Source organism: Mycteria americana, assembly GCF_035582795.1.
Source record: "Mycteria americana isolate JAX WOST 10 ecotype Jacksonville Zoo and Gardens chromosome Z unlocalized genomic scaffold, USCA_MyAme_1.0 Scaffold_18, whole genome shotgun sequence".
In the NCBI taxonomy this organism is placed as follows: Eukaryota; Metazoa; Chordata; class Aves; order Ciconiiformes; family Ciconiidae; genus Mycteria; species Mycteria americana.
Genome location: NW_027445436.1, coordinates 5,054,777 through 5,064,553, shown reverse-complemented (window position 1 = coordinate 5,064,553; position 9,777 = coordinate 5,054,777). Strand labels below are relative to the sequence as shown.

Below are 9,777 nucleotides of genomic sequence, written 5' to 3'. Positions count from 1 at the left end.
CCGCCCCTAATGGTTCCGTTTAAACTTGCACGTGCAGTAGTGTCACAAGTGAATTATTAAGAGAAGTCATCGTTGTGGGGTTAACTAAAAGGGGTTTATTAATGATTAAACGATGATCAAATGATAGTTAATCGATGACTGAATGAAAATTAAATAGTAATCAAATGGTGATTAAGCAATAATTGAATGGTAATTAAACAGTGATTTGACAATGATTTAAATGATGATTTAAACGATAATTTAGACAGTGGTTAGTCAATGATTTAGAAACACTAAATCGATTTCTAAATCTAAATGATTTAGAAACACTAAATAACACAATGATTTAGAAACACTAAACATGTCAAACACTACTACTTACTAGCTGGATGTATAAATGTTGCTAGCATACAATATACTTTTAGGCCTAATGTAAAATGTTGCTTACCTTGTTATAGATATCAGATGCTGGGTAAGGGGTCTCTCAACCTCGAGGAGTAACCTTAAGAGGTGTCCCTGCTCAAGGGGAAGATCACTGCCGTGCAGCCTGCTGCCATACAGGAGAGCTCAATGGGCTTGGGGGGACTACAGATATTTATAGCATAAAGTGATTGACTCGTAGTTAAACCCCCCCTTTGGTGTATGTGCAGGAGTGCAGCTGTAGCAGTTTTAGTTTTGTCTAGTCCCAGCTCAGGCTGGTACTGTTAGCTCCTGATAAGACATGGCCTAGATTCCTTAGTTCCTGAGAAGATATGGCCTAGCACAATTCTCAAGGTTTGCACATCAAGGATGATTTCAGTCAGGCCTACTTGTCGGTGATACCTGAACCAAAGTACTACTCAGTCAGAGTGGGTGCATCCATCACAAGCAGCCATTTGGTTTTTTAACCTCGCACTCCCTTTTTAGCTATCTTCTGGATCCATTGGCTATTGTCTACTTACACTTTTATACCTAAACAACTATTAAGGCACTAGTTGGCTACTTTTTTTTTTTTAATAGGTTATCTGACTTAATGAATTGTCTGCAGTGATAAGTCAGTTTTAAAAGAAATGAGATAATTCTGTGCTTGATGGTGGATTTTTTTCTGTGATATTATAGTATAAAGAAATTCTATTTCTTGTGAGTTTTAATGATTTAAAATTCTTAAATTTTGAGTGTTTATAAACTGTATTTACTAAAAGCAAAGGAATCTCTATAGTATACAAAGATATCAGATTGAAACATATGTTTTCCAGACAATTGAGACAGGGAGGGACTTGTATATGGGATAAAGTCTCTTTTTCTGTGGTCTACCTGAAGGTTTGCTGTCTTTCTCACAGACTTTATTGGTCGTGACCACCTATAAACATAGGGTGAACTTGAAATCCAAACCTTGACTTGCATTCAGATTTGCAAATTTGTGGGTCCAAATTTGTGGGTCCAAAATTTGTGGGTGCAAATTTGTGGGTCCAAATATTTTTGCATGTCCAAACTTTAGATCAGACTTTGTGTCTATTGGATGTTGATAAAACTACATGTTCAGAGGATGTAACACTGACCTAGATAGGTAAGAGAGACAGAAAGGTTACATCACTGTGGAGAGAGGGAGTTAGAAGGGCATGCAAGCCTGGAGAGCATGGGAAGAGGAAAAAGAAATCAAAGGAAAGAATAAAGCTTGTTATTTCAGACTTCTTGCTCACTGTGGGAGCATCACAGGGTAGCTTATAGTTTCAAAACACTGTTAGTAGGTATAGGAGAATGATTACTTTGTCATGGTAAATTAAAGGCAATTAAAATATTTGTAAGGTAGTATTTCTAGGAAATGGAAAATAAACATACCATGCTTACATGAATACATGTATCTTAGGAATAGAAGATCTGTAAAATTCAAAGCTGCTTTAGATAAATGATCTAGATAATTCAACTTTGCTTAAATGCAGTTTCTACCATATTCTATTGATTTTCTGAGGCTACAGTATATTGGGGCATATATTTATGGGCCTCTTTAAACCATTTAATCTGAAGAAAACAGCTAGAATTGGAAGGTATGGCTTTATGGGAAGTATACCACTGAAATCATTAGAAAAAACTCTTTTTGCCTGACATGCCTTCTAGAGCTGATCTCTTTCCTTGTTAGAGGGATGTCTCCTGAGACCCAAAAGCTTCTATCAGAGATAGATAGAACTTTCAGGTAAATGGAATTATACTGTGCTGAAGGACAGCATGCTCTGCAGAAGTATAGGGCACTAATTATGAAGCTCCAACGCATAAAGGCAGCATGCAGAGGATGAAAGCAGAGACAGGCTACAGAGGAGGAATTGAGAAATATTGTCCAGGCATATAGGGATGGTATCAGGAAAGTTAAAGCTTAGTTGGAGTTGAGACTTGCAAGGAATGTCAAGAGCAACAGGAAGAGCTTTGTTAGGAAAATCGCATTCCCTAACAATTGTACCAATTAGTCTTTATAGTATGAAATTGTATGAACTTTCCTAATAGTATGAAATTGTATTAGCTTTTTAAGAGATATATCTTTTACATTGTATACTGCATAAACATGGTTAAGTCAGCATAACTAAAGGGCCCCAGCTCACTGCAAGGAGGAGAAGGACAGCCCCCACCTTGAAGATAAGGACCTTTTGTTTCTCGGAATCTTAAAGCCATCCACGAAGAAGAAAGGATACCCCTGGACTACCGAGATAATGCCAGAATCCTAGTCCCTCCAAACACCTCTGTGAAACCCTCCCATTATCTGCCATAATAGACAAGTAACTGTAGCAAGACCGACTCCAGGGAGGGATACCTAGATCAAGAAAGAAGCAGGTAGATGATGACGCCATAGAATTATAGTTGCTTTTCAAAATAGTAGTATATATGTGTTAAGTAGCGATTGGCCAAATCATGTTGTACCTGAATGCTTGAAAGGTATAAGAACCATGTCTAAAACCACATTCAGGGTGCCCCAATTTGAATGGGACACCTCATGCACAGGAATAAAGAATTACTCTTGTAATTCTATACTTTGTGTCCTAGCCTCTCTCCTCGGTCGGCACAGGACAGTTGTGAAATTTTCGTGACAGTTTGGCAACCCAGGTGGGACTTAGCTGACTCGCCTGATTCAACGTCTCACTACCGCCCGGACCCCAACGATCTGTACTGCTGGCCTGTGGGTGAGTTCACCTCAAGATACTCAGGCATGGGGGTAGTGGAGTGTAGATCTTGTTTGGCAGTAAGGAGGTGATTTTTTGTAATAATGGGAGGAGGACAAAGTATAGTGAAGAAGTCACCGGTAGATGAATTGTTGCAATGCTGGAAATCTATTGATGGGACAGCTGGGTTGTCAAAAGCCCGAGCTATAGAACTATGTCAGGAAAATTGGCCAGAAGTGACTATTTTTGCTGACGCAGACCAAATGTGGCCACGGTCTGATTCTTTTGATAATATTAAGCTGAGCTATTTACTCCAGCAATTAGAAGAGCAGTTGCCATCACAAATGGATTATTGATATGTCTGGGATAATTACAGGTATCAAAGAAAATTTTCCCGTCTGGAGCGGAAGATAAATAAAAATCTCTGAACGAACGGGGAAAAAAAAAGAACTCTCTGCATTCCGGAATTTACCCTCAGCTAGCAGCTCCACCCACTTATCCTACTACCCCTTCTCCTGCCTTGGCTTTGACTTCTGCACCAGCTATTGCTACTGCTCCCAGCTTCAAGCACCTCTCTGACAAAAAATTATAGGGCTGGGATTGGAACCTGGTCAGCTTGCTGCAGGAACAATCCACATGCCATTTGCACCCACTGATTTGGTCTTGTGGCAATAACAGATGCCCAGATTGCAGGATGATCCGGAGAAGGTGGTACAAACTATATGCAGCATTCTCCACATTTATGACCCTATGTGGGCTGATGCACAGCAACTATTTGAGGCAGTCTTTACTCCGGATGAGAAAATTAAAATTTGGGAAACAAATCGTAGATGGGCTAGGGAATCACCAGGCAGAACCCCATGGCCAGCTAATGACCCAGGATGGGACCCCATTTTACCAGCCGATAGAGGTATGCTGCAAAGAGCGAGAGGGGGACTGTTAGAATCCTTAGAATTGTCAGGAAGAAAGACTGTAAATTGGGCTAAGGTCCGAGAATGCCAGCAAGGTAATACTGAACACCCCTCTGAATATTATGCCTGATTGGTTAAACAAGTGAGAATGTTTGGAGGGGTCAACCCTGAAAATGAGGAAAATTGGACTCTAATGGTGTCTTTCTTTGTAGATCAGTCAGCCCCAGATATTAGGAAATATTTTTCTAAACACGTGCCAGGATGGCAGGGCAAAGGATTGGATGAAATAGTGTCGCTACGTTTGTATTTAATGGAAGAGATGAAAGACGGCTAAAGCAAAAAAAGAAAGAACAGCAACAAAAAGCTAGTCTATTGGCAGCAGCATTGAATAGCAATCCTAGACTAAGGGGGCAGGGATACAGAGGTCCCCAAGGCAGAAGCAGAGGGAGAAATTTTAGGAATGATGGGCCTTGAGGAACAGGAGACTGTTGTAATTATTGTGGACAACAGGGTCATTGGAAACAGGAGCGCCCAGTACATCCAAAGAGCTTCCCAAAAAGACCACTCAATCCTAAGGTGCAATCTTTCCCCGCTATGCGACAGGGGCAATACGATTTTGCCCAGGATTGATGATTAGCGGGGAACCTATTGTGCAGCTACTACAGAAGCCTCTGAATATGAAATATTTTCCCCCTCTTATGAGGATCTGGTCTTAAACCTTTCAGTTGATGGACATAATTATTCCTGTCTGATAGATACAGGGGCAACCTTTTCTACTTTAAATATAAAACCTAAACAAGCAAAAATAATTGGTGATGAAAGGACAGTAGGAATAGAAGGATCTGTGTGCACTGTACCCATTCCTGGATAACTTGAAAGTACAAGTGGGATCTCTCACCACCTCCCACTCTTTCATAGTTGTACAGGACACTCCTGTCAACTTGCTGGGAAGGGATCTTCTCTGTAAGCTGAATGCAAAGTTACATTGTACTCCAGATGGAATTAAACTCAAATTACCTATACCAAATTTACCAAAATTGATCGCTGCCTTGGCAAACCCCAGTGAATTAGGAACTTTGCCTAAGGAACTAAATGATATACCAATTTAATTGTGGGGATGGGACCCCATAGATGTGGGCTTACTCAAATCAGTCACACCAGTATATATTCAAACTAAAGGCGGTAATCCGCCCTTGATCTGACAATATCCATTATCTACTGAAGCTATAGCAGGCGTTGCACCACTGATAGAGGAGTATATAAAAAAGGGAATATTAGTAGAATGTCAGTCCCCTTGCAGTACTCCTATCCTACCGACCAGAAAACCTAAACTGGGACCAGATGGCGAACCAGTTTACTGGTTTGTGCAAGATCTTAGGGTGATAAATGAGTGGGTCATAGTTCCCCACCTGGTGGTACCAGATCCTTCTACAATTATTACATTAATTCCAGTAAATGCTAAATGGTACTGTTATGGATTTACGCACGCTGGCCACCATAACAGGGTCCAACCCTAGGATCCCACTGATTAATGTAAGGTCCGAGTGAAGGTTTCCAGTTCCTCTTTTATTAGTTCTCAGGTTACAGCTCGAGCTGGGTGCCTCCAGAGAGGGACCCCTACCCCAGATTGCGCCCCTCAATTATACCTGTACCACCCAGCACCCGATCTCCAAGTCCAATCACTTAATTCTGGTTGGTGGTCTCTTGATTTCTTATTGGTTTTCACTGTCGCTGGGCTGGCCTTCTTCTGAAGTTACCTCATTCTCTTGGAATTGTTTCCTTGGTCCTTATCTTCTTCATTCTGCTCACATCTGCTGGATTCAGCTAGTTCTGTGTTAGCAGCATTAGTTTTATCAAAAAGTTTACTCTCAGTCAGCTCTTGCGGCCTAAGGCTTCAACTACTTTAGCTACTAGTGCTAAGCTACTAATGCTAAACGAGACTATTCAGAGAGAAGAATACAGTTAATCAAATTGCTTCTATAACAGTACTCTGTAATCAACTTATGCACCGCATTTTTTAGTATACCTATCCATCCGGACTCTCAATACCTTTTCACATTTACTTGGGGAAAAATACAGCTGACATGGACAAGGCTTCCCCAGGGCTTCACTGGGTCCCCCACTATTTTTTCTAGAATTTTAGTAAAAGATTTGCAGGATGTTGTGTTTAAAAATGGACCTGTTTTGATGCAATATGTTGATGATTTGTTAACAGCTAGTACCTCTAAGGAATCTTGTATAGCTGACACCTGCACATTATTATTTGCCTTAGCTGGCCATCAGGCTTCTCTGCATAAGCTACAATTTTGGGGGGGGGGAAGTGGAATATCTGAGTTACATTCTCCAACAAGGAGAACGACGACTGTCTAATAACTGCATTAAGGCTATTCAAAATCTTCCTCAACCTATTACTAAGAAACAACTTCGAGCTTTTTTAGGAGCAGTAGGATTCTGCTGACCCTGGATAGCTGCTTTTGGGGAAATGGCTAAACCTTTGGTACAAGCTCAAGATGCTGAGGAACCTATCCACTGGACAGCTGACAAGATAAAGGCATTTGAACGTCTAAAACAAGCATTAATGACTGCACCTGCTCTGGGATTACCAGACTACGGTAAGCCATTTAGCTTGTTCATACATGAAAGGAAAGGAATAGCCTCAGGGGTGTTAACTCAAAGCCTAGGAGGATGAAAATGTCCAATTGCATGTTATTCAGTTCAGCTGGATCCGGTAGCTCAACGATCCGTTGCCTGCATCCATGCAATAGCTGCCACAGCACTCCTAGTTGAACAGAGTAAAAATCTAGTGCTCGGACACCCTCTGACAGTACAAGTACCACATGAAGTTGAAATGCTGCTATCACAGAATGTTACGCAGGCAACGTCACCACAGCAAATACATCGCTATGAGCTGATTCTCTTAACAGCGGAAAACATAACAATTAAGCGATGTAATACGCTGAACCCTGCTACTCTACTCCCTTTACCTGGGGAATGAACTCTCACATCATGATTGTGTAGTAACAACCCGTGAAGCTGAAAAAACTCGGGAAGATTTAACAGATGTGCCGTTTCTAGACCCCGATCTGGAACTATTTGTTGATGAGTCTGTGAGAGACTGAAAGAGTTAATGTCTCAAACATTGTGGCAAGGCGAGGCGCGATTTGCATGGCAATGGCAGGTTGGCTAGCACAGGATGGGAGAGAGCAGGATGTGGAGAGCGTGTTGGAGGATGCGCAGTTCCGGGTTCTGACAGACCTTACCATATATGGCCAGAGGTCACACAGGGTTATCTGAGGAAGGGGCTTGCGACCACCCGAGAGACCCCTCGCGACCACCCCCCTCCCCCAGCGCCTGCGCAGAAGATTGAGAACTTTCTAGAACAAGAACCATATAAGGCCTCAAGGGGGCGTAACCAGAGGCGGGGACTAGAGTATAAAAGACACACCCCCAGGGAACCACGTATGCCCACCACCGGAGGATTGCCATGCCTGTCATTGTCATCATGGGATCCAAGGGTGGTGATACTTTTCCTTTCTCTATCCTCCTCTCTTGTCCTTTCCTTTTCTCACTTCTCTCTTCCTCTACTCTTCCACTATATATCAGTTTGGGATAAATTGTGACGGGTTGCCTGGAAAATAGCTCCATTGCCAAATTGCCTCTGTTCGTTCGTTGAGCTTGCCAGTTCGTTAAGTTTGTCTGTTTGTCGAATTTGCCAGTTAATAAAATTTCTAGTCAGACTGTTCCTCTGAGTCATTGTCGTGACTCTACCAGCCCCGCGGCTCTGCCGAGCAGAGATCGGCCTTCGTCGGTGCACAAACCCTCGGGGAATCAAAAAGATTCACCCATCTCGCAACCCACTGAGTGGGACGAGACAGAGTCCTCGTATTATTTGAATGGCAACTGGGTTACGGGTTATTCAGTAACTACTATGAATGCAGTAGTGGAGGCTTCACCACTCAGTCCGAAGCTGAGTGCACAAGCACAGCAGGATTAATTGCATTGACAAAGGCCTGTCAGCTGGCCAAAGAAAAGACTATAAATATTTATACTGATTCTCGATATGCATTTGGAGTATGCCACGCTACTGGGCAGTTATGGAAGCTGCATGGGTTTATGACTTCTAGTGGAAGTAAAATATCAAATGCTCTGCAAATTACTGAACTGTTAAAAGTTATACAATTGCCAGAGAAACTTGCTATCATTCATCAGCCAGCCCCATACCCAAGGAAGGACAAAAGAAGATAATAAAGGAAATAATCTAGCAGATATTGCCACTGAAGCCGCAGCACAACAGCTGTACAAACCACCAAGCTTACAAGCAGTCCAATGATCCAACTTAGCGTTACCTGCTCCTGAAGAAATATACTTGACTGTCCCTACTGAGGAAATTGACTCTTGGAAAAGGTATGAAGCAACCAAAGACTCCCGGGGAATATGGAGAGCAGGTACAGAAAACCTTCCTATTTTACCTAAGCAATACTTGATTCCTATAGCAAAAATACATCACAACCTAGGGCACTTTGGGGTTGCTGCACTAGCCCAGACAATATTGAAGGATTGGTTTGTGCCAGGAATCTACACCGCAGCCAAACAAGTAACCATGGCTTGTACAACCTGTCAGTCATATAATCCCCAAAATACTAAACATTTGGACTCTCTGGGGGGTAGACTCTGGGCAATTGTACCTTTCCAACACATTCAGACTGATTTTGCTGAAATGCCAAAAGCTGGCAACTATCGCTATTTGATGGTAATAATTGATCAACTTTCAGGATGGCCTGAGGCCACGCCAACAACTAAAGCTGATTCTGCAGCTGTAATTAAGTTCTTATTAAAGGAAGTCATTCCTCATTATGGAATTCCCGAAAGGATTGATTCAGATAAAGGAAGTCATTTCACCTCACAAGTAATTTGCCAACTTTACAAAACTTTAGGAATCCAGCAAGATTTGCATACTCCATATCATCCCCAGTCAGCAGGGAAAGTAGAAAGAATGAACTTAAGTCTGAAAACTCTAACTGCAAAAATATGCTCCCATTATCTGGCATAATAGACAAGTAACTGTAGCAAGACCGACTCCAGGGAGGGATACCTAGATCAAGAAAGAAGCAGGTAGATGATGACGCCATAGAATTATAGTTGCTTTTCAAAATAGTAGTATGTGTGTGTTAAGTAGTGATTGGCCAAATCATGTTGTACTTGAATGCTTGAAAAGTATAAGAACCATGTGTAAAACCGCATTCAGGGTGCCCCAATTTGAATGGGACACCTCATGCGCACGAATAAAGAATTACTCTTGTAATTCTATACTTTGTGTCCTAGCCTCTCTCCTCAGTTGGCACAGGCCAGTTGTGAAATTTTCATGACAGCTTCCACCATTACATTAATAGTAAAAGGCTGAACAGGGAAAATGTGGGACTGCTGCTGAATGGGGTGGATGATTTAGTGACAGCAGACACAGATAAGGCTGAGGTACTCGATGCATAAATTTCAAGAACTATGCTCATAAAAACAGTAAAGCTGTATAAAGTACAATTGAAGTTGAACTTTTCCCAAATTGAATGAGGAAAGTTTATAAAACTGGTATTCATAAATGTATCCTTGAAAACACATTATATAAAGATATGCCAGCAAGCCCTCCTATTCTGTAATCATGCAAATAAAGATTCACTGTCTTACAAACCCTCCATTGTAATAATTATTACCATTATTATCTAGTTATACCTAGGAATAGCAGCGGTATCTACGATCACATTATGCGA

General features: G+C 41.6%; 1 long non-coding RNA gene across 1 annotated transcript; it reads left to right on the top strand.

The window, feature by feature from the left end:
- Positions 1 to 1,437: 1,437 nt before the first annotated feature.
- LOC142402951 (uncharacterized) lies at positions 1,438 to 7,816 on the top strand. Its single transcript, XR_012773530.1, has 3 exons — positions 1,438 to 2,778; positions 2,989 to 3,125; positions 6,454 to 7,816. It is a non-coding gene; the product is annotated as an uncharacterized LOC142402951 (long non-coding RNA).
- Positions 7,817 to 9,777: the final 1,961 nt, after the last annotated feature.